Here is a 23,472-nt window from a genome sequence, read left to right as displayed (position 1 = left end):
TTAGCTTTGTCAAAGGTCTTGTAAAATCTCCCAGATATTTCTGTATTACATTTCACATAAAGCTCTTTTGGGGGGCCAAGAATTTTGGCCAGAGTGTACAGAGGGATCATTATATGGGTTTGTATATATGTGTTTGTTTTTGAGCTTTAGAGGTAGCCCTATAAAAAGGCCATGCAATAATGGTGAGGTTCTTGTTCTTTTCCCTATTGTTGTTGATGAAATGTATTAACTACTTTGCTGGTGGAAAAGCAGACTCTTCCCTGTTTGAATGCTTGTGAAGTTTTCATTAGGAGAAAAATTACACTTGCATTACATTTACTACAATCTTAATATATGTCTTTTGGCTATAGTGGGTAATATACATCTAAAATGGATTAAAAACTATTTTCCTTGTGTCACATTTCAGAAGGGACTGTTCTTTTTAAAGATTTCATTTATTTAGAGATTTATTTATTTATTTTACAGAGAGAGAGAGAGAGTGCATATGCTCAGTGGGAAGGGTCAGAGGGAAAGGGAAAAGGAGAGAAGCAGATTCTCTGCTCAGCAACGAGCCTAGGCAGGATGGATCTCTTGACCCTGAGATCTCCACCCTAGCCAGAATCAAGAGTTGGATGCTTAACTGACTGACCCAGGTGGCCCTGGGATTGTCTCTCTTAAATTAATGCCTCTTACTTGGCTATCACTCCCATAAATCCCTGAAGGTGCTAGGATGTTATATGAAGAGGCCTAACTTTTTGAGTACTCTCCATAAAATAAAGACTTTACAGATTTGCTGCTGTCTTATGGAGAATGAGTGTGGCTTTCTAAGCATTAGTGACTGTAGCCATTGCGCCCAGAGTGGGCTGCAAGACCCACAGCCTCCCTCCAGTCTTCAAGCCCATAATGGGATGTATTTTCACTATCTTTACCTGGAGGCTGGTATTTTATGATCCTTTGTCCTTCATACATGCCCAGCATGGCTACCCTTTCATGACCTTGGTGTTGCAAATGGTGCCTGAAAAATCAGAATTGTAGGTGATGAATGGAACTGGTGCAGGACAACCTTTTAGAATTATGAGCACCTGTAAAATAGTTCATCTTTTAAGTGAAGCTGCTCTTCTCTGATTGTGCCCTAGCTGAATTTTACCATGCCACAAGAACCTTTAATAAAGCTCTTGCATTCCTTTTATGTAGGTTTATTTCCTAAATCTATCAAAAGTATGAGATGGCATTCTGACTATACACATTTATTAAAAAAGCAAAAGAAAACCAACAAATAATTAACAAATAATTTTACTCTAAAGTTTTTCTTGAAATGTTTAGAATGTCATTAACATAAGAGATATTTCAAAGAGGAAGTGTGGACAAATCAGGACTGGGGATTATTCATTTAGCCGCAAAATTGAGGGATGTGAATTACCTAATTCTCAGAGGCATTTGAAGAAGAAAGTGAGTATCAGATAGAAGGGCTATGAACTATTCAGAAGAAAGATATCAAGTAATCATCAGCATTACTAATGTCAATTGTCCAACCCTCTGTCTTCAGCCTTGACTTCTTCTCAAAACTCTATATGTACACCAAGCTCCTTATTTACCTCTCTCACTGAAGATTCAGTAAGTATCTCAAACTCAGTATGGGCAAAATAGAACTCTTGATTTGTATACCCCCACCTGGTTCTATTTCAGTCTTACTCATTTCAATAAATGGTGTCACCATTCATCCAAATATATCTTTATTTTATATTCCTTTCCTCACCATTCTCCATCATCCAAACCACTGGTAAAGCTTCCTGACTTTTCCTTCAAAATATATCTCTGATATATTGTGGAAAGATGTCCACTTTTGTCTGTCCTCACCACTGTCACATTGGCCAACCCACTTTTATTCCTTCACTTCTCAACTTGTCGAAATATCAGCTTCACTCTTGCTTTACCATCACCCAGTTTTCACACAGAACCTGGAAAGATCTTAGATGAAAATCACATCATGTCACTCCAGGGTGTTACACTCTTTCTTGGCTTTTCATTACGGTCAGGATATGTGAATTATAAGCTCTTTGTGGACAATGATTGTCTACTTGTTTGATCTTATATTTTACTATTATTTCCCTTACCTACTTTTCTGTTCCCTCAACATCTCAAGCTGGTTCCAGCTCTGGAGGCTTTGTGCTAACTTTTCTTTCTGCTGAGAATAATTTTCTCCCTTCATCTTCACCTGGCAGACTCCTTTTTATTACTCAGAGATGGAGAGGCTTCCCTGGCCGTGTAGCCACTTGCTATCTCACTATACCCTGCTTTGATGCTTCATGTAGTATTTACCATTATCTGATATTTTTCTCTTTTTTCCCTATTATTTATCAGAGTATCATCTTGAACCCATGAAAGTGGATAATTTTTTTCTGTCTTGTTTCCTGATTAGAACACATGGTAGAACACATTAATTTTTTTCAGATAGATGAATTTCTGAATGAATAAATACTTTTTATCAGAGTGGCCATAAAACTAACTGGGTTTCTTGTCATTTCAAATATTTATCATTCAAGACAGACTTTATATGCCTAACTCTGAAGTTCTTTTAGTTGCAGTCACAATAATAATTGTGATAGTGTTACTTACTTCCCTTATGACTTATTTTCCTCTGTTTCTATGAATCTATTTTTTATTTTATTTATTTATTTATTTATTTATTTATTTATTTTTATTTATTTTTTGAATTTAATTTTTAAAATATATTTTTTATTATTTTTAGATTCCACATGTAAGTGGTATCGTGCAGTATTTGTCTATCTCTGTCTGGCTTATTTCACTTAGCGCAATGCCCTCCTTGTCTCAAATATCAGGATTTCTTTCTTTTCTAGAGCTAAGTTATACACACACACACACACACACACACACACACAGACACATTCGTACATACCACATTTTATTTATTCCTTAATCCACTGATGGACATTTATGTCATTTCTCTACTTTGCCTATTGTGAATAATGCTGCAGTGAACATTGGAGTATAGATATCTCTTCAATATAATGGTTTCATTTCCTTTGGATACATACCTAGAAGTGGTATTGCTGGATCATATAGTAGTCTTATTTTTAATTTCTTGAGGAACCTCCACACTTTCCGTAGTGGTTGTGTCAGTTTACATTTCCATCAACAATGTACAAAGATTCTCTTTTCTTTACATACTCATTTGCATTTGTAACCTTGAATCTTTTTTGATAACAGACATCCTAACAGATGATGTCTCATTTTGCTTTTGATTTGTACTTCCGTGATTATTAGTGATGTTGAGCACCTTTTTATGTATCTGTTGGCCATTTGTATGTGTTCTTCAGAAAAATGTCTATTCAAGTCCTTTGTACATCTGTAATCAGGTTGTTTTTTTGCTCTTGGGTAGTAAGCATTCCTCACTATCTTGAGTATTAGTCCCTTATAAAATATGTGGTTTGCACATAATTTTTATTTCATGTGTTGTCTTTTTCTGTTGTTGATGGTTTCCTTTGTTATGCAAAAATTTTTTTAGTTTGATGTAGTCCCACTCATTTCTTTTTGCTTTTGTTGCCTTTGTTTTTGGTGTCAAATCCAATAAATCATCCCCATGACTGATTTTGAGGAGCTTATCCACGATGTTTTCATTTAGAAGTTTTAAGGTTTTAGGTCTTATGTTCAAATCTTTAATCCATTTTGAGTCAACTTTTGTGTATGGTGTAAGAGAGTGGCCCAGTCTCATTCTTTTCACGTGGCTGTCCAGTTTTCCCAGCATAATTTATTAAGGAGACAGATATTTCCCCATTGTGAGTCATACCTAAGAAATTACTTCCTGAACCAAGATTATGAAGATTTTTTTCTGTGTTTTCTTTTAGCGATTTTATGGTATAAGTTCTTATATTTAGACCTATGGTTCTCCTCAATGAATCTTTTGCATATGGTATGAGATATGTCCTATTATTTTATACTTAGATATTTTCACCTTCTAACATACTACATAGTTTACTCGACTATCATATTTATTGTATATTTACTTGTTTGAATATATGCTTTAAAAAGGTAACAGCTTATTCCTCTTTCTTACTGTTATATGGCCAGAGCATTGTTTAAAGTGTGTGCTCAATGAACACATATTTAAAGACTAGTGAAGATCCCACTATAGTTAACAACATGATATTTTAGAATAAGGACTGGTAATTGCACCAGCAAGGATAGCCTGGCTGTAGCAAATGATCCATATTAATTAATATTATTTGTTGCACATTAAAAGGATTTATCTTATCCTGGAAATCAGCACAGACAAAGCCTCAGCAGAAGCCCAGACTTCTGGTGGGTAATATTGTTTGGGGTGCAAGGTTTTGGTTTGTGGATTCTTTGTACCATATTTGTTTGTTTAAGTTCTTTCCTATTTGTTCAAATTTTTATGGATTCATTAATAAATGAATATGGGTGGAGAAAATGAGTATATATTACAGGTTTCTGGAAATTCTAGTGATTGGCAACAACTTTAACTATAATTGACAATCTTAGAACTTGAAAAATGTATCTCAGCATTTTCCAAAAAGCCTACGGGATAATTTGCATTTTCAGTTGTCCAGAGACAAAGCGCAATTAACAATGAATAGTTAATCAATCAATGACATTTAATGATTGTTTCTTATGTATGGAGATGTTGAACTAGAGGCTTCTTGGGATTCAGAGGTGAGTGAAATATGTTCTCTGCCTTCAAAGAGCTCACAATCTCTAGAGACAACTGTGTAGTGCAGTGCAGTGCAGAGTTTGGTTATGCCACAGAAGAGATTAAAAAGCTGTTGTGGGATTTATAAGAAAAAGAAATATAGTCTGGGAAGGAACACTTTCGGGAAAGTTTTTGCTTGTTTTTTTTTTTTTTTGTTAGGAAAGTTTTTGCTTGTGATGAACTTTGGAGAATGGGCAAAGTCACTTGGAAGAAGTGGTGAGGAAAGATGCCTCGTGAGCCAGTGTGCAAAGATGGAAAAGAGCAAGGCTTGCCCTAAGAGCTGTGAGCTGTGCAGGGGAGTGGTGAACGAGGATAGCAGGAAAAGAGGTTATAGGGATGAATAAGTATGTCAAGTGAATATATATTGAAACTTTGGCCTAGATACATCTAAGATGAGCAGCAACAAGGTGATCTCAACAGTGACAAAAGCTGAAAACATAGATAATTCTGTCATGTTCATTAATAGCATTGACTGGCTTATTGGAATCTGCATACAGTACCTCTGGAGACTCTTAAATTATGATTCGGTTGTATGCTGGAATTCCTGCAGAACAGCTGAAGCTGTAGCCAGAGAAATTCAGTTTTGTAGCTTTAAACTTGGGGTTCTCATATTGCACAGTAATGCTGGAAGTAGTTGTTTATCTATGTCTGAGACGTGTGTGTGTGTGTGTGTTTTGTTGAAGATAGCTAGACACAGCGACCTGCTAGTAATGATTTGAAATCCTTAGTAGGAGTTTAAGAGTTTTCCAGGAAGTTGGCATTTCTTAGAGAGGTGACTTTGGATCTTGTTAGAAAGCTGTTGGAAGGAATATGTTGTGAGGAACCTTCCAGATGTCTCCTGACAAGGAACCTTGGCCAGCATTTTGGGGATGATGAAACCAAGGTCTGGCTAAAGCCACCACATTTCCAGAGATGTCTGTGGCCCCAACCTTCCTGTCCACCGAGACTTTTAGATCCCTCTGGACAGGACCTGACTGCCAGTGCATGTTGTGCAGAAAGCAGTGACTGTTGAATTTTCCAGTAACTTATTTTCTAAAGGACATATAAGGGTAAAGCTTCTCTAAGCCAAATAATCTTCATTTAATTGATTTAAAAACGCCTTGCATATTGCAGTTACCTCAGAAAGAGGTTAGTTTTCTTTGTTCTTTTTAATTAGGGAGAGGATTGGAGTAGCACAGAAGGACAGAAGGCATTTGAAATTTTGATGGGCTGGGAGGGCATACAGTAAGTTTTCAAAAAGTGGAATATTGGGTGATCAAATTTAGAGGACTTACTGTAAATGACATATAAATATGCAATTAATAGAGTTCAAACTGAGGACTGAGAGCACCAGGGAATTCCAGGTAAAGGAATAATTCCTTTTTGGTGGAATATGATATGAATTTCTGTATTTCCATAGCCAGCTTCACCCCTGCATTCTCTCTCAAAGGCAATAATTTCCACTTAGCATTGCAGTGATTAAAAATATGATATATAAATAAGTCATGAAAGGTAGACCAAAGGGGCGCTTGGGTGGCTCAGTTGGTTAAGTGTCTGCCTTTGGCTCAGGTCATGATCCCAGGGTCCTGGGGTCGAGCCCTGCATCAGGCTCCCTGCTCTGCTGGGAGCCTGCTTCTCCCTCTGCTTATGTCTGAGCACCCCTGCTTATGCTCTCTTTCTCTCTCTCTCTCTGTCAGATAGATAAATAAAATCTTAAGAAAGGGTAGACCAAAGTGACTGGCTAAAACAATTCATGTTCCCTTAAGAAAGTGCACTTGAAAAATTTTAAATAAAATATGTCACTGTCTTTGTAATGTTGAAATTATTGGTTTGGTGCCAACTCCACTTTTACTAGACAAAAAGCAGTCATTAAAAAAATGGCACCAGGGTCCTCACTGAGTGCCTGCCAGTAAATGCTTGCAGGGGGCACCATCTGAAGGGGCGATGCCTCAATGTGATTAAGACGTCCTTGCTTTAGCTTTGTTGGCAGTTTGAGGGACGTTACAGGATTGTCTCTATTTCAGCTTTTCTCTTCTATCCCCTCCTCCCTCCTCCCACCCTCAGTTCCTCCTCCTGCCTGCTCTCCTTCCCTTCTTCCCTCTCTCTTTCCTCTTTTCCTTCCTTCTCCACCTTTACTCTCTCCCTCCCTTCCTTCCTCTCTGTCACATGTTTATTGAACACTTACTAAGTGCCAGAGCAAGACAGGAAAGCCCCTGCCTTCTTGGAGCTTACTTTCTAGCAAGTGAGAAAGAAAATAAGCCATTGAAAGTTTATTTTTAAAAAATATTTTATTTACTTTATTCATGAGAGACAGAGAGAGAGAGAGAGAGAGAGAGAGAGAGAGAGAGAGAGGCAGAGACACAGGCAGAGGGAGAAGCAGGCACCACGCAGGGAGCCCGACATGGGACTCAATCCCAGGTCTCCAGGATCATGCCCTGGACTGAAGGCAGGGGCTAAACCGCTGAGCCACCGGGGCAGCCCTAAAAGTTTAAATTCCATGATTAGAGTCTGATTGGTGTCTCAAAAAAACTAGAGTCAGAGAGAGTAAAAGGAGCTCTTTAGGTAAAGTGGTTAGGGAACAAATTCCAGTGGAATGTCCTGGAAAGGTTTAAAGATTATCCAGGGCTGCCCCTGAATGAGCGACATGAGTGACTACTCACATGTTCTACATGAGGGCACTCAAAGACTCCCCCAACTTCCCAGACTTCTCTATCCTTCCTACTGGACCTCCTTATTGTAGCTTCAGGTGTATATGCATATGCCTTCTTTTCCATATAGGTGGAGGGTCCTATAGATTCCTCATTTTCAGCATTAACTGTTTATAGATTCATTTGATACTTAGCACAACTTTATGGGATGGGTACAGCTACTATCCCCATGTATCTTTGAGGAAATTGAGGCATAGGGAGTCTGACAGCCCCAGATAGTGTGGCCCTGGAGGCAGGCTCTCTGGTGCTCCAAGCCAGCTGCCAGTCTCATTCCCCCTTCTGCCCCCTGCGGGGCTCACATTGCATCACACCCTGTAGTCGTGCCAGCTATGGTCACTTCACTCTTCAAATTCTTTAAGGGACAGTCACAAGCAACCTCTCTGCACTGTAAGGTCCTCTCAGCTTCCATTTACGCGGCGCTAATATGGGTGTGACTCTGCAGGATGGAGTGGGAATAATCAGCCAGTCCCCAGATATAAAACCACGTCTAAGAGTCTACAGATGTTCGAATACCCATTACTCATACCAGAAATGCATTTTGGTGCAGCTGGAACCTGCTGGGTTGGAGGCGGTGGGTGATGGAGAGCTTTCATTTCAAAGGGAGATGCGGAGAGAAATCATATGGTGTCGTTTTCCATTTTGGAAGGCTGTTCATCTCTGAGTCAGCTGCAGCTGCATAGCTCTGCCCCATGTGTTCGGAATATGTGCTGTGCAAGCCTCCTGTGGCAAGACTGCATCTGATGCTGTGTGCTCTGGACATTGGAGGAAGGGTGCAGGAAGGTTCTGAGAAGTACTGAACCAGTTCTGTGCGTGTGTCTCTGTTAGATTTAGGTTTGGTTCCTCTGGCATCATGGAACCACATGTTTAAAGGAACCAGTTTGGGGAATCAGGACAATTAAACTCTCCAGGGTCCAATCTTTTAACATGCCAGAGGGCCTCTAGTCTCTGCCTCTGGAAGTTAGCTATCAAGGCCTTTGTCACCCATTAAGAAATGTATGATTCGTATTATCTCTGGAGTAAGACACTGAGGGCAATGCCACACTATGGATAATGGTAAAAAAAAGAATATCTGGCATTTAATGAGTGCTTATTCTATGCCAGATATTTCACTAAGTGCTTTGTATGCATTAATTAATTTATTCCCATAATGGACCTCTGAGGTAGGTATTGTTATTAAACTTATTTTTATAAGTGAGGAAACCAAGGTGATTCATCCAAAGGTTATATGAAATATCCCCAAAAGAAGATTGAGTGGAGACTAGAAGTTAGCTGATTTGGGGGGGCCTGGTCTTATAGCTGCTCTTCTGAGTTGAACACATAGTAAAATTATTTTTAAAGGCATTTTTATTTAAAAATAAGAAGCACATGGGAGAGTCATACACAACATGTTGCTATGGAAACATGCCCCCCTACCCCCGCGATGGCCTGTCCATCCCCACCCCACTGGGCTCGGAGTGAATTCCCTTCCATGTTGAGGATGTGTGTGCCCAGTGTTCAGCACCTGTCTGCAGTTCACTTTGTGGGTGGGGGTCTAAATTCCTCAGAGTGCCCTTCCCCCCTCATATATAAAAGATCTTTCTTACCAAGGAGAGCCTTGGAAAATACCCAGTGAATCCCAGCATATTTAAGCCAAATTTAGTGAGTCTTGGAGAAATCACTCTGATGTTGTCAGCTCTTACTTATTTATCAAGTCCCTGAGAAGGTAGGATGCTTCATTCACTTATTTATCAGTAGTTACTTATTGTTTGCTCTTCATGTATCAAATTCTGGGCATGTAAACATGAGCAAGTTTTGGGGCACTTGGTTAGCTTAGTTGGTACAGTGTGTGACTCTTGATGTTGGGTTGTGAGTTCAAGCCCCATATTGGATGTAGAGTTTTCTTAATAAAGCATTATTAAAAATATTTTTAAAAAATGAGCAAATTTTATTATGATCTGTTGTATGGAAGAATTTCTTCAATTGATGCGAGGGATTTCCAGGTTTGTTTGCATTTCAGAGCTTTTACTTTGTGACTTGATTTTTTATTAGCTTAGTACAGGAAATTTATTCCCAGTCTTAACATTTAAGTAAAAAAGTTTTTTTCATCTTGTAGTGGACCAGGGGAATGTGGAGGAGTCTAAATGCAATTTATTTATTTATTTATTTATTTATTTATTTATTTATTTATTATTTTTAAAGATTTTACCTATTTATTCATGAGACACACACACACACACACAGAGGGAGAGAGGGGCAGAGACACAGGCAGATGGAGAAGCAAGCTCCATGCAGGGAGCCCGATGCGGGACTGGATCCCGGGACTCCAGGAACATATCCTGAGCCAAAGGCAGACGCTCAACCGCTGAACCACTCAGGTGTCCCTTATTTATTAATTTTTAAAACATTTTTCAACATGTATTTATTTGAGAGAGAGAGCCAGAGAAAAAGCTCTAGCAGCTTTTTCCCGAAGGAGAGGGAGAGGCAGGCTCCCTGCTAACATGGGGCTCAATCCCAGGACCCCAGGATCACGACCTGAGCCGAAGGTAGATGCTTAACCAGCTGAGCCACCAAGGTGCCCCATAAATGCCTTTTATTTTTTTATTTTTTAAAAACTTCAGAAGTATTTAATGAAGTAAATGATTTAACATTCATGACACATCTGTCTTAGATAATAGTCTTTCACCTTAAATTTTTTTTGAAAGAATTTTTTTGAAAAGCTTATAATATTGAATGGAAGAAGCAAAAAAACCTATAGTGTAATCTCAATTTTATAAAATTCATGTATATTTGCTTAAAAACCTATCAAAATATTGGCTATGGGTTGTGAAGCTATGAGATGATTGCTTTTGTTTTACTTCTTTGATTTTTCCAAGTTTTTTTTAAATAAGAATATACCACTTTAAAAATAGAAATCTCAGTAAGATTACTTTGAGCCATCTGGTATCTTGCTCCTTACATGTAGTCCTAATCTTTTACACACACATTATGGGCTTACACACACATTGAGGTCTCCATTAGAATGGTTTAACCAATTTAACTTATTTATTAACTGCTGTGGTATCCTATATGTGTTATGTAGATGCCTTTTAAACAGCTTCTAATATTATGTGAAAACATATGATCTCTTTTAGTAAAGGTCTTTTAGAAGAGTAATTTCTTAATTTGTCTTCTCCAAAGTAATAATTTCGGACAAAGATAAGTAAACTTATTTTTTGAACTTTGGGATATGCAAGGCTGCTGTTAAGTATTCCAGTGACCTCTATTAGGGTTGTTAGGCTCTTAGGAAAGAACAAGGTACTAGCATCTGACTTCTAAGTTTGCACTACTACTTAAAAAAGTCTCCATTGCAAAAGACATGAACAGAAATCTCACAGAGGAAGACATAGACATGGCCAACAAGCACATGAGAAAATGCTCTGGATCACTTGCCTTCAGGGAAATACAAATCAAAACCACAATGAGATCCCACCTCACACCAGTGAGAATGGGGAACATTAACAAGGCAGGAAACCACAAATGTTGGAGAGGATGTGGAGAAAGGGGAACCCTCTTACACTGTTGGTGGGAATGTGAACTGGTGCAGCCACTCTGGAAGACTGTGTGGAGGTTCCCCAAAGAGCTAAAAATAGACCTGCCCTATGACCCAGCAATTGCACTGCTGGGGATTTACCCCAAAGATGCAGACGCAATGAAACGCCAGGACACCTGCACCCCGATGCTTCTAGCAGCAATGTCCACAATAGCCAAACTGTGGAAGGAGCCTCGGTGTCCATTGAAAGATGATGGATAAAGAAGATGTGGTCTATGTATACAATGGAATATTCCTCAGCCATTAGAAACTGCAAATACCCACCATTTGCTTTGACAGGGATGGAACTGGAGGGTATTATGCTGAGTGAAGTAAGTCAGTCGGAGAAGAACAAACATTATATGGTCTTATTTATTTGGGGAATATAAAAAATACTGAAAGGGAATAAAGGGGAAAGGAGAAAAAAAATGAGTGGGAAATATCAGAAAGGGAGACAGAACACAAAGACTCCTAACTCTGGGAAATGAACTAGGGGTGGTAGAAAGGGAGGTGGGTGGGGGGTAGGGATGACTGGGTGACGGGCATTGAGGGGGGCACTTGATGGGATGAGCACTGGGTGTTATTCTATATGTTGGCAAATTGAACACCAATAAAAAATAAATTTACAAAAAAAAAGTACATTGAAAGTCATAAAAAAAAAATCTCCATTTTGGATGCTCTTCCTTTTGGCCCTTGTCCCAGCATTTTGAACTTTACTTATTGGTACTTAAAGAAAACACCTTCTTTTGGATGCAATTCTTTAAATATATCTCCATTTTTTCTTTATTTCTACTTCCTTCTGACTTTATACTTGTTCATTTTTCTATAATTCTCTGTCTTCATTTATTTTGACTATTTTCTTTTTAATAAATATCTACAGCTCTTTATTCTGTAATGTCTGTATCTTAGAGTTGACCAGCAACTTGTACCTGCTAAAATGGTGTTTACGTAGCTCAATAGTTTCCCTCCAAGGTGAGTGGGACTCACATTAATGAATCAATTGGCAATATGTTCAGTAAATTCTGGATTAGAAAATTCTGTTAGTTATTTGAGGCCACTAGCTTCTAACTTTGAGCTCTAGTTAAGACTTTGAGTTTGCACATGACAGTCACAGGGCCTGTTTCAATCTTCCATCAATTTAGAGACCTGAAGATCCATTCAAAAATTTGAAGTTTCTAGGTCCTTCTCATCTTACTCTTCTAGTGACTTTTGGGAATGTCCAGGCAAAATATCCATTCAGACTCTTCCTCCCAGGGTGGAGTACTTCCTGGATATTGTTAGCACCCATTGACTTGTGAGATTTGAGATCTTAAAGTTAAAAGCTTGTCTGATTTATCTCAACACTTGAGAGACTTAAAGCTTCAAGTTGCCCAAGGATCCAGAAAGCTAGTATGGGGCCAATATCCTTGAAGGATATATCTTTCTTATAAACAATTCTATTAATTGTTGTTTTATATTGAAATCCATCCTCAAATGACATGTCAGTCTATACCTTTCATTGCCTTACTCAATTTTATGCTTAGTCTAATCCAGTTGTTTATTTGATCTGGAAATGCCTGGCAGGATATAAGGAGCATTATATCTGCCACACTGTGAAACAGGCTTTGTCTTGCTGCCCTAAGCCCTGTTCGGAGATCACCAGGTTGGAGTGCTTGGTGAGGCCATGCCTCTGAGCATGCCTGATGACAGGGTTGCTTCCCTGACTACTGAGTGATACTTTGTTTTTCTCGCTTGGACTGGAATCTTCTGGAATCTGTGATGGCCAGCCCATTGGACTGCGTGCACACTGATCACTTTATCAGTATCCCAACCTGCCCCAACTGTGTATGCTTAGGTTCACAGCTCTTGCTTCTCAGATATCCTATTTCAAACGGATGATTCTTTTTGTTAGCACCTGCCCCACTAGAAGTATTGCCACTACATGGAGACCTGCTAACATCTGTTCAGCAAAGTTGGTCCTTAGCTGCCAACATTGTCATGACTGGATCCCAATTCCTCTGTCCAGCTCTCCAATCATGCCAAAACTCTTGTAATGGGGGAACATAACTGGTTAATGCTCTAGTCAAATGCCCAATTCTTCTTCTTTCCCATACAATGATGGTTAGGTACCGTCCAGACTCGTAAATGACCTTGCTTTTATAGCCCATGGGACAAATCTGGCCACTACCCCCTGTTTTGTATTAGCCTGCAGGCTCTATCAATTCCCAACTGATTCTACAATTTGATGTTTCTACATCTTTTGATGTTTAAAAAAATTAAAGAAGAAAACTACTTTGTAATACATGAAAGTTATGTAAAATTAAAATTTCAAATGTCTATAAATTGAGGTTTTATTGGTATATAGCCCCATTCATTTGTTTACGTACCATCTATCATACTTTCACTGTGTCATGGCAGAGCTAAGCAGTTGTAGCAGAGATTGGCTTATATGCTTCACATATTTGCAACATGGCTCTTTACAAAAAGTTTATTGAGTCCTGGGCTTCACAATAATATTTGTAAAAACTATGGTGATTTTATTTTACTCCAAGTTTGTTGCAACTGTATCTTTATCCTCCCCAAGTCTCTTTGTTATTCCAAATAGTAAGGAACAATACTCTCAAATCTACAAGATTCCGTAATCTGTAACTTTATATGCCATTTTAATAGGATTTTTATTCCTGTGAAATATTTGCTTTATCCCAGATTATACTCCCTCCATCCCTCCCTTCACCCTTTCCTCCTTCTCTTCCTTTTTTTCTTGTATATTTCTGCGTGCTAATTTAGCATTCTCTTAAGCTTGAGATTTGAGCTACCTTCCTATGAAAGTATATGTGAATGATTTCTATGTTTGCTAAGTTTCAAGGATATTGTTTAAAAATTACTTTTAGCTTCAAAGTCCTGCTAACATCTGTTCAGCAAAGTCAGAGACATCATCACGAGGCAACTTTATGAATTCAACAGGAACACTAAACACCCAAATGTTGAGATAAAAAAATTGTCCATAAAATTATAGTCACCAAATTATTTGCAGTTGCCCACATTTGTGAGACTCTAGAAAGGATGGAAACTTATGAACAGAAAAGGCAGGTAGAATTTTTGAGGGTGTTTTCTGTCTGTAGGAATCAGGTAACTGAGAATGCCACGATGTGCGCTATTCTCACTTTTGACTAGTGACAATTTTAGTGGCACTTTCAGTTCAGTTACATCTTATTAACAAAAAAATAGATTTCTAGAGAACATTTTGTACTGAATGCATTATTTCATGGTCGGTCTAGGTCATCTAGAACACTTTCCCTCAAACAAATCAGATCAATGGGTACATGGCAAGAAGACCGGAAGGACAACTGGGGACTGAGTTTTCAGTGATTAATAATGTGGAGTGAAGGTGTGGCCTTTAAATGCTGTAGATACCTAAGAAAGCAAGCTGCAGAGGCACACAGGGAGCCAGCCCTTTCCTCTCCTTCTTTTCTGGCTTTGCTTTGTTTCATGAGCAGCCATCAAACCAACAGATCCCTTTCTGTGGTGAGAGTGTTTGCCAGTCCACCAGCCACAGGATATCTTGCTTTAAATGCCATTGGATTTTATTTGGGCTTCCTGTAAATGATTGTTTTGTTATTCCTAGAAGCTATTGGGTTTTACATAAACAATTCTTGGGAGTTTACTCTGGGTTTGCTTTGTATTTGTAATGACTGATCACATCCAAGGGGTCACCCTATAGATGGAGATGATGTTTGATACAGGTAATTTGATTGCATATGCTGCCAAGACCCCAAGAGCTTTAGTAATTTCTTTTGCCTTTCGTAGCTTATGCTTACAGCTTCCTTTCTTGTAGTTGTATGGATCAGCTGAGTTGTTTTTTTAATTTCTTTTTTTTTTTTAATTTTTATTTATTTATGATAGTCACAGAGAGATAGAGAGAGGCAGAGACACAGGCAGAGGGAGAAGCAGGCTCCATGCACCGGGAGCCCGACGTGGGATTCGATCCCGGGTCTCCAGGATCGCGCCCTGGGCCAAAGGCAGGCGCCAAACCGCTGCGCCACCCAGGGATCCCTGAGTTGTTTTTTTTAGTGGATTTTTCTTTGTGCTTATCTGAATATTAAGCTGCTTATTACAGCAGAATTAAGATATGCCTAAATGTTTGCAATATATTCTGGAAGTTTGGGGTAGGAGCAGGACTTTTCTGTTTCTTTATGTAATTCAAGATTTTTCAGGCTATATAGTCTTTAGGTAGAAATAAATCAGAGAGAAGCCTATTTTCCTGTATGTATTTGCACACACAATTAAGACTTTCGTTCTAGTTTATCCTTATTCTTCTGGGCTGTTTCTGGGGATGCTTAGGGGTTGTCTCCCATGCACTAGAATACCATTCTCTGAGCTACCAGGTGGCTGCTGTTTCCCAGTTTTCTGCCCTGGTTTTCAGGGAAATTTCTCCTGTGGTTGCCAGAACTGTGTGAGCCCTGATGTCTTGGGATTTAAGAATCTCTGGGTCTTTGAATACAGGCTACTATAACAATTGTGGTTCATATATGACATGTGTAATTTTGAAAGTTATAACTTAAACTAATAAACAGTTAGCAAATATATATATTCTATCATTCTATTTTCATAAGTATCTTCATAATGATAAAATGAAAAAATATATAAAGGTACAAGTTTTATATGACTAAAAGCAAAATATCAAAGATGAACTTAATTTTTAAAAGTTTTATTTATTTTTTGACAGAGAGTGCGAGAGATCAAGCACAAGTGAAGGGAGCAGCAGAGTGAGAGGGAGAAGTGGGCTCCCCACTGAGCAGGGAGCTGGATGTGGGACTCTTTCTCAGTACCTTGGGGTCATAACCTGAGCTGACCCTTAATCGACTTAGCCACCCAGGTGCCCCCAATGAGTTTAATTATTCCACATATCTGGGTGTTCTATAGATGTCTTAATAAATAATAAAACAAAATATACACAATATATATTCATCACATAAAATTTATTTTTTTGCTTTATTTTAGCAAAATCATTAATTATATAGATGTAATGAAGATTTTAAAACATAGTTTGTGTTCAATTGACAGTAGTAATCTAAGTGACTAAAATGGAAATTTTTAAAAAAAGATTTTATTTATTTATTCATGAGAGTCACAGAGAAAGAGGCAGAGACATAGGCAGAGGGAGAAGAAGGCTCCATGCAGGTAGCCCAATGTGGCACTCGATCCCGGAACCCTGGGATCACGCCCTGAGCCAAAGGCAGATGCTCAACTGCTGAGCCAACCAGGAATCCCTAAAATGGAATATTTTTATAAAAGTATAAGTAAAAAAAGTGTAAAAATTGTAAAAATTAACATTAATGTTTTTGAAAAATTATTTTTCTTTCAAAATACTAAAAATTTAAGTTAGGTTGTAAAATGTGGATTTCAAAAAAATCCAGTTTTAAATAAAAATTATTGAGAAAAAGCTAAATTTTAAATTTTAAAATTTTATATAATTTTCATTATATTTATATTTTTGTAAACATAAAAGAATTCAGTGTCCATGGATTTGCCAGGTAAAGAACTGGTTTTGTGCTTCATGCATGTTTTGCCTAGACCAACATACATAGATTTAAGAATAATATAAATTGTTAATGTTGCAAAATATTTCTCAGCCACCATGTGGTTTCTCAGTAACTGTGGTGAATACTGTGATGATATGTGGATCCCTTAGGAACCATGCACAGAAAGAAAAGCAAGAATATGGACTCTCAGAATATGGGGTGCCACTGGGGATTCATCTCTTTATGACAGAATCAGCCATATTTATGCTAAAGAAGGATTGAAAAGGTAAATTAACTTTTCAAAATATGTTCTTTATCATACCTAATCATTCTCCATATTAATTTCCCCCTGTATGCAAAGGCAGTGTTGGACACCATGTGGGCAGTAATACAATCCACAGACCTTTAGAGCATTTGGACACAGCCACCTTTTGTGTTGAGGGTGTTGGGCATGAGATCAAGAAAAGCGTGCCTGGGCCTGGGTGGTGCCACATCATGAGGGCATCATGTTCTACCAGAAAGGCACCAGATCTCAGGTGAAAGATATGCCTTGGGCATTGCATTCTTTTTTAGTTTGTTGTTTAGTGTTTGTGGACAGGATCCAGTGCAAGTGCCCTCTTGCCTAGGTCTAGTTCCTAAGCTACCAGTCTTACATTGTGAGAAAGTGGAGGAGAATTTCATCATGTTAACTCAAGTATAAGACAGTGGACTTGTGTCCTTGATGTTCCAAGGAGATCAAGTGAAATAGCTCTTATTTCTACTTGCCATTTATTTCTTTCCTCTCTCCCTAAGAGTCAGGGAGCTGGGCAGAGGACAACCTGAGTAGCATATATCGTTGTGTTATACTCAAAGAAACCCTTACCCTCTAACTTGTGCTCATTAAATTTGGGTCACATCTTTAGATCTTGACTTCCTCCCTCCCTTATGAAGAATTTTTTTCAGGAAGATTTTTGCCTCACATGCAAATATCCTTCTAGTGGGTTCCCCCATCCATCTTCCAAAAAATACCTTAGACAACCACCCTAGAACTGCCTGATATGTTGTATCACATTTAAATCATGTTATAGCATATAATGAGAAATGAGAAAGCAATATAAACCACCAGTTTGGCCTCCATGTAATAGCTCTTTAGTAAATTGGTTAGAATTAGTAGCTTTCATTCATTTGGGGAATATAAAAAATAGTGAAAGGGAATAAAGGGGAAAGGAGAAAAATGAGAGAGAAATATCAGGGAGGGAGACAGAACATGAGAGACTCCTAACTCTGGGAAACGAACTAGGGGTGGTGGAAGGGGAGGTGGGTGGGGGTGGGGGTGACTGAGTGATGGGCACTGAGGGGGGCACTTGATGGGATGAGCACTGGGTGTTATTCTGTATGTTGGCAAATTGAACACCAATAAAAATAAATTTATATAAAAAAAGAATTAGTAGCTTTTAAGAAAAGATTCATAGTCTAGGTTATATTCTTTTTCTTTTAAATGAAGGCAACTTTTTAATCAGTATTAGGATTTAATGTGTGCTTTTTAATTTAATTTTCATGGTATCCTTGCAAGGCAGTTATTTTCTTTATTTTTTTTCAGATGAGGAAATAGTGTAATAGCAGTTGAGTAATTTGCTTAATTTGTAAGTGTTAACATCAATATTTGAATATTGGTCTGTTTGATATCAAAGCTTTCACTTTTTCTGATAAACCATCTCCTGGTTTTCACTGTCACTAGTAAAATTGCACTTAAAACATTAAACAGGCACCAAAAATCTTCCTTGTAATGGCATTTGGGGAATAAATGATTCTATGTCACTTAAAAAGCCATCAGTAATTATCTTTTTTTGAATTTTAAGGCTTCTAGCATCTGCAAGACGTCTGTCAACTGCACTCCCTGAGATTTCATGGCTTGGGAACTTTAATTTATGATTTATTAAAAACCAAAATAGCTATAATACAGGGTTTTGATTCTTGGATAGATGGTGGGAATAACATTAAGAGGACAGGACAGAGATAGGGAGAACACTGTGATTGATCATGACACTCTCCTAAAACTTTAGAGAATTGAAGAACAGTGATGGGTTTAATTGGATTCTGGAAGACAGGAAGCTCGTAGGGATATAGAACATGTTGGATGATATCACCTGGAAGCTAGAGTGATGAAAATCCAATAAACTAAAATAATATAAGTAAACTGGCAAATTTCTGTATTTAGTTTCAAAAGATCACTGCACTAGAACTTCAGAAAATGTGAATGAAAGCAGTAAAGTTTAAAAAGAATTGGGAAAAGGATTGATATTAGCAAAATGGTGAACAAGGAAGCTCCAAGCTCTTATTCTCCCATAGAAATATTGAAACAAAAAGCTGTCTCAACCAACATTGTCAGAGATTGGCATTTACCAAGAAACTTCTAATTTACCAAGTAAACTTCTAATCAAGAAAAATTTACCAAGTAAACTTCTAATCAAGAAAAAACCATATTCAAAATGGTCAGAAAGTTTTGTGTCATTTTTACTTACTCTTACCCAAACCTTTCCCTGGCATGGTGGTGATCTTACTCTTGAGGCAATAGTAGCCCAGTTCCCAGTTCCGTCCCTTAAACTGGAGGGAGAAGAGCAGGCTTTATTAGCAAATTATTGTGCACATATATTCCTAACATACCTGGGGGATACTCAAAAGACTAATTCAAGGTGCTCTTCTCTGTTTTACCAAACTCAGAACTCAGGAGGAAAAACTATGGGCAGTGCTCCTTGTAATGAAGAAGTGGCTACAGATCTATGGATTGATTCTAAGGGTTAGAGATCATGGGGAGGAAACATACAATAGGCAATCTAAGGCATGGGAGAGAAGCCAGGGTGAAACTCTTTGGAAATTCGGATATTCAAAAGTAGCTGCTGTATATACAAGGAAAACTAGAAATTAAAATGCATGCCTAGGCAAGACACAGACTCAGAAAAGATATGAGAAGACATTAAACTTTCACCTTGGACTGATTCCTATGGTCAAAGCATGCCTAAGGGTTTAAGAAGTTCCCTATCACAGGGCCAACCATCAAAGAGTGGGAGAACTCTTGACATTCAAGAAAGTCTCTGTTACAACACTAGCTGAACACAGCTCGAAGGACAGAGACATTACTGATCACATGGGACAAGGACTATTCTTTGCAAATAGTTTGGAACTCTCAAAACTAATGTGCTAATACAGTTTTTAACAACCACGAACAAACAAAGAACTCTTGGAGAAGGGCAATCTGATATCTAGAGATATCACATTGTAATATTCAAAGGCTCAATATTCAAGAAAAAAATCACAAGGCTCACAATGGGACAAGAAAACATGCCATGTTCAAAGAAAAGAAATGGTCAGGAACTGTTCCCAAAGAAGGTCAAAATTAGACTTTCTGGACAGAGACTTCAAAATAACTGTCTTAAATATCTCAAGGACCTAAAGGAAAACATGAGCAAAGAATTGAAAGAAATCAAGAAAAAAATGTATGGACAAAATGAGAATTTTAACAGAGAGATAGAAGGTGGAGGTGAAAACTACTATGCTGAAATGAAAAATTCCCTAGAGGAGTTCAAAAGGAGATTTGAGCAGACAAAGAATCAGTGAACTTGAAGATAGGACAATTGAAATTACTGCATATGAGGAACAGAAAAAAGTAAAGTGAACTAATCTAAGGGACCACCAAACTGACCAATGTTTGCATTATGGGAGTCTCACAAAAAGAGAATGAGAAAAAGAAAGGGATTGTTTAAGAAATAATGGTCAAACTTCCAAAATGTGATGAAAGACATAAATCTACAAATAAAGGAAGCTCAATAATTCCAAGTCCTAGAAACTCAAAGAGACCCCCATGGAGATACATTATAATACAACTGTCTAAAATGCAAGGACAAAAGAATATTGAAATCAACAAGAATAAAACTGATTTCCCATGTATATGTATCCTAAATGAGATTACTAGCTTATTCCTCAGCAGAAATTTTGGAGGTAGTGGAATTACATATTTAAAGTGCTGAAAGTAAAAACTGTCATCTAAGAGTTCCATATCTGGTAAAATTGTGCTTCAAAAATGAGAGAAAAATTGATAGTCCAGATAAACAAAAGCTGAGGGGTTTGTTGCAACTAGGTCTACAAGAAATGCTAAAAGGAGTCCCTCAGGTTGAAATGCAAATAAACTTGACAGTAAATAGTAGTCACATGAAGATATGAAGGTCTCTGGTACATTTGGTCTGGTGCATTTGGTCATATGAAGGTCTCTGGTATTTACATAGTAGATCTGAGCACAAATATTGTAATTTTTACTTACAACTCTGCCTTTTATTTTCTATAAGACTTAAAAGACAAATACATAAAATAATTGATAATCTATGTTAATTGGGAACACAATGTGTAAAGATGTAATTTGTGACACCAATAATGTGGAACTGTGTAGGAGTTTTTGTATGTCATAGACAATAAATTGATATGAGTTCAAATTTGATTGTCATAACTTTTGTATATTATATGCAATCCTCAAGGTAACAACAAACAAAATGTGTATAAAATATACAAAAGGAAGTGAGAAAAAATTAAAACATGTCACTACAAAAAGTCATCTAAACAGAAGGCAATAATGGAGGAAATGAGGGACAAAAAATGATAGGAAAAATATAGAAAAAATAGTAAAATGGCAGAAGTAAGTTTTTTCTTATAAATACTTTCTTTAAATTCAAATGGATGAAACTCTCTAGCCAAAAGGTAGAGATTGGCAGAATGGTTTTAAAGATATCACAATCCAAATACATGTCCTCTATAAGAGATTCTCTTTATAGTTAAGGACACACATAGGTTGAAAGTGAAAGAATGGAGGAGTGACATCAGCATCATGGCAGCATGGGTCATTCCTTTTGTCTCCCACCTTTGATTTATAACTAATTTGGCATCCATAAGGAATGTAAGTGCCTCTGCACATTACACCAGGGCACCTGGTAGTTTTTCTCACCTATGCATCAGAAAGCAGGCAGATAGGCCTCAGTGGGGGCTGCAGATTGAAGGGGTTTGGTTAGTGAGCCTGCCCTACCCCCACTTACTGCTGTGGGGGAAAAGGGAACCAGACAGTGCAAAACAGGACAGATATCCGTGATGTATAGAGAATTTGTGAAGATCCAAATTCCCTGACAAGGGAATCTGGCATGCCATCAGAGAAGGATAGGGATGAATTTTGAGGCAGAGGAGATGGAGGAACTCACTAGATTGGTTTTTTTCCTTACGACAAACACTGCAAGATGCTGGACTTTTGGTGGCATCAGAAGAAACCTCTTCAGGAGAGGAGGAAAGCGAAAGTAGTGAGTGACTGCCTGGTTAACCAGTAATACAGGTTGCAGCTAGAGGGACCTGTTTGTCTCCAGCAGCACTTGAATTTCTGAGGAGGGTCATCTGACTGGAGGTAATGAGAGGAAAGAGAAGAAAGCAGACAGAATATCGAAGGGCATCAAAGGAAATTGTTTCCTGTTGTCTGTATGGTATTTCAGCAGGAGGTCCATCCATGGACCTCTGGGAGTGCCGTACTGGGGGATCCCTTTATTGGGCACATGGGCCCCTTCCAAAGCCCAGTGCTAGGTCCACATCTCCCCCCTACCCCATTCTCCTGCCAGATCCCTGTGCAGACTTCTGAACAATTCTTTTTTTTTAAATATTTATTTATTTATTATTTATGATAGACGTAGAGAGAGAGAGAGAGAGAGAGGCAGAGACACAGGAGGAGGGAGAAGCAGGCTCCATGCCAGGAGCCCGACGCGGGACTCGATCCCGGGACTCCAGGATCATGCCCTGGGTCAAAGGCAGGCGCTAAACCACTGAGCCACCCAGGGATCCCCCAGACTTCTAAATTTATGTGGGTGTGCTCTCTTAGAGGAAACCACAAACTTGAGGCATAGTGCCACCTTCTAGAATACAAAAGAAAGGTTTTTAATTGCCAGTCTTTTGAACTCTAACAAAGTAAACATCAATTCTTAATTAAGGAAAAGTATCTTTACTTCAAATGCAAAAGTAGAAGCACATGTTGTTAAACACTATGAAAAACCAAGGGAATACAGTATCACAAAAAGAAAGTGATAATTCTTTAGCAACCAAACTAAAGGATGTGGAATATTGTGATCAAATTGATAAAAATTCAAAATAGCTGTTATGAAGAAATTCAACAACTTCTTCACAAGACTCAGAAAGGCAATTCAATGAACTCAGGAATAAGATTAATGAACAGAGAAGTTATTTACCAAAGAGACTGAAATGATAAAACAAAACCAAATTCTGGAGCTGAAGAATTCAATGAATGAGATAAAGAATGCAGTACACAGCATCAGTAACAAGGCAGACCAGATGGATGAAAGAATAAATGACTTAGAAGATAGGGATAGAGAAATAGTTCATAAGAGGATAAAATTTTGACTTAAAAAAGTGAAGAAACCCTTATGAGAGCTGTCAGATATGACCAGAAAGACAAATATAATAATTAGTATAGAAGGGAAAAGAAAGTTTATTTAAAGAAATAATATCTGAGAATTTCCCAGGAAAAATTGGACAGACATGTCTGTTTCAAGACAGACAAGTCCATGAAGCTAATAGATCACCCCATTTTCTCAAGGTAAAAGACCTTATCCAAGACACATTATAATGAAACTTAAAAATTAATGCAAAGAGGGGCACGTGGGTGGCTCAGTTGGTTGTGCATCTGCCTTTGGCTCAGGTCATGATCCCAGCGTCCTGGGATGGAGCCCCACATTGGGCTCCCTGCTCAGCTGGAAGCTTGCTTCTCCCTCTTCTACTGCCTCCTGGTTCCCTCTGCTTGTGTTGTGTCTCTCTCTGTCAAACAAACAAACAAACAAACAAACAAGCAAACAAATAAATAAAATCTTTATATAAAAAAATCAATGGCAATAAAAAAATCCCAAAGGCATCTGGGGCAAAGAAAGAAACTTACAAAGGGACCCCTATTAGGTTGTTGGCATGTTTCTCAACAGAAACTGTATAGACCAGGAAAGAGTGGAATAATTTATTCGAAGT

This window comes from Vulpes vulpes, chromosome 13 (assembly GCF_048418805.1).
Source record: "Vulpes vulpes isolate BD-2025 chromosome 13, VulVul3, whole genome shotgun sequence".
NCBI lineage: Eukaryota > Metazoa > Chordata > Mammalia > Carnivora > Canidae > Vulpes > Vulpes vulpes.
This window is presented reverse-complemented; position numbering follows the sequence as displayed.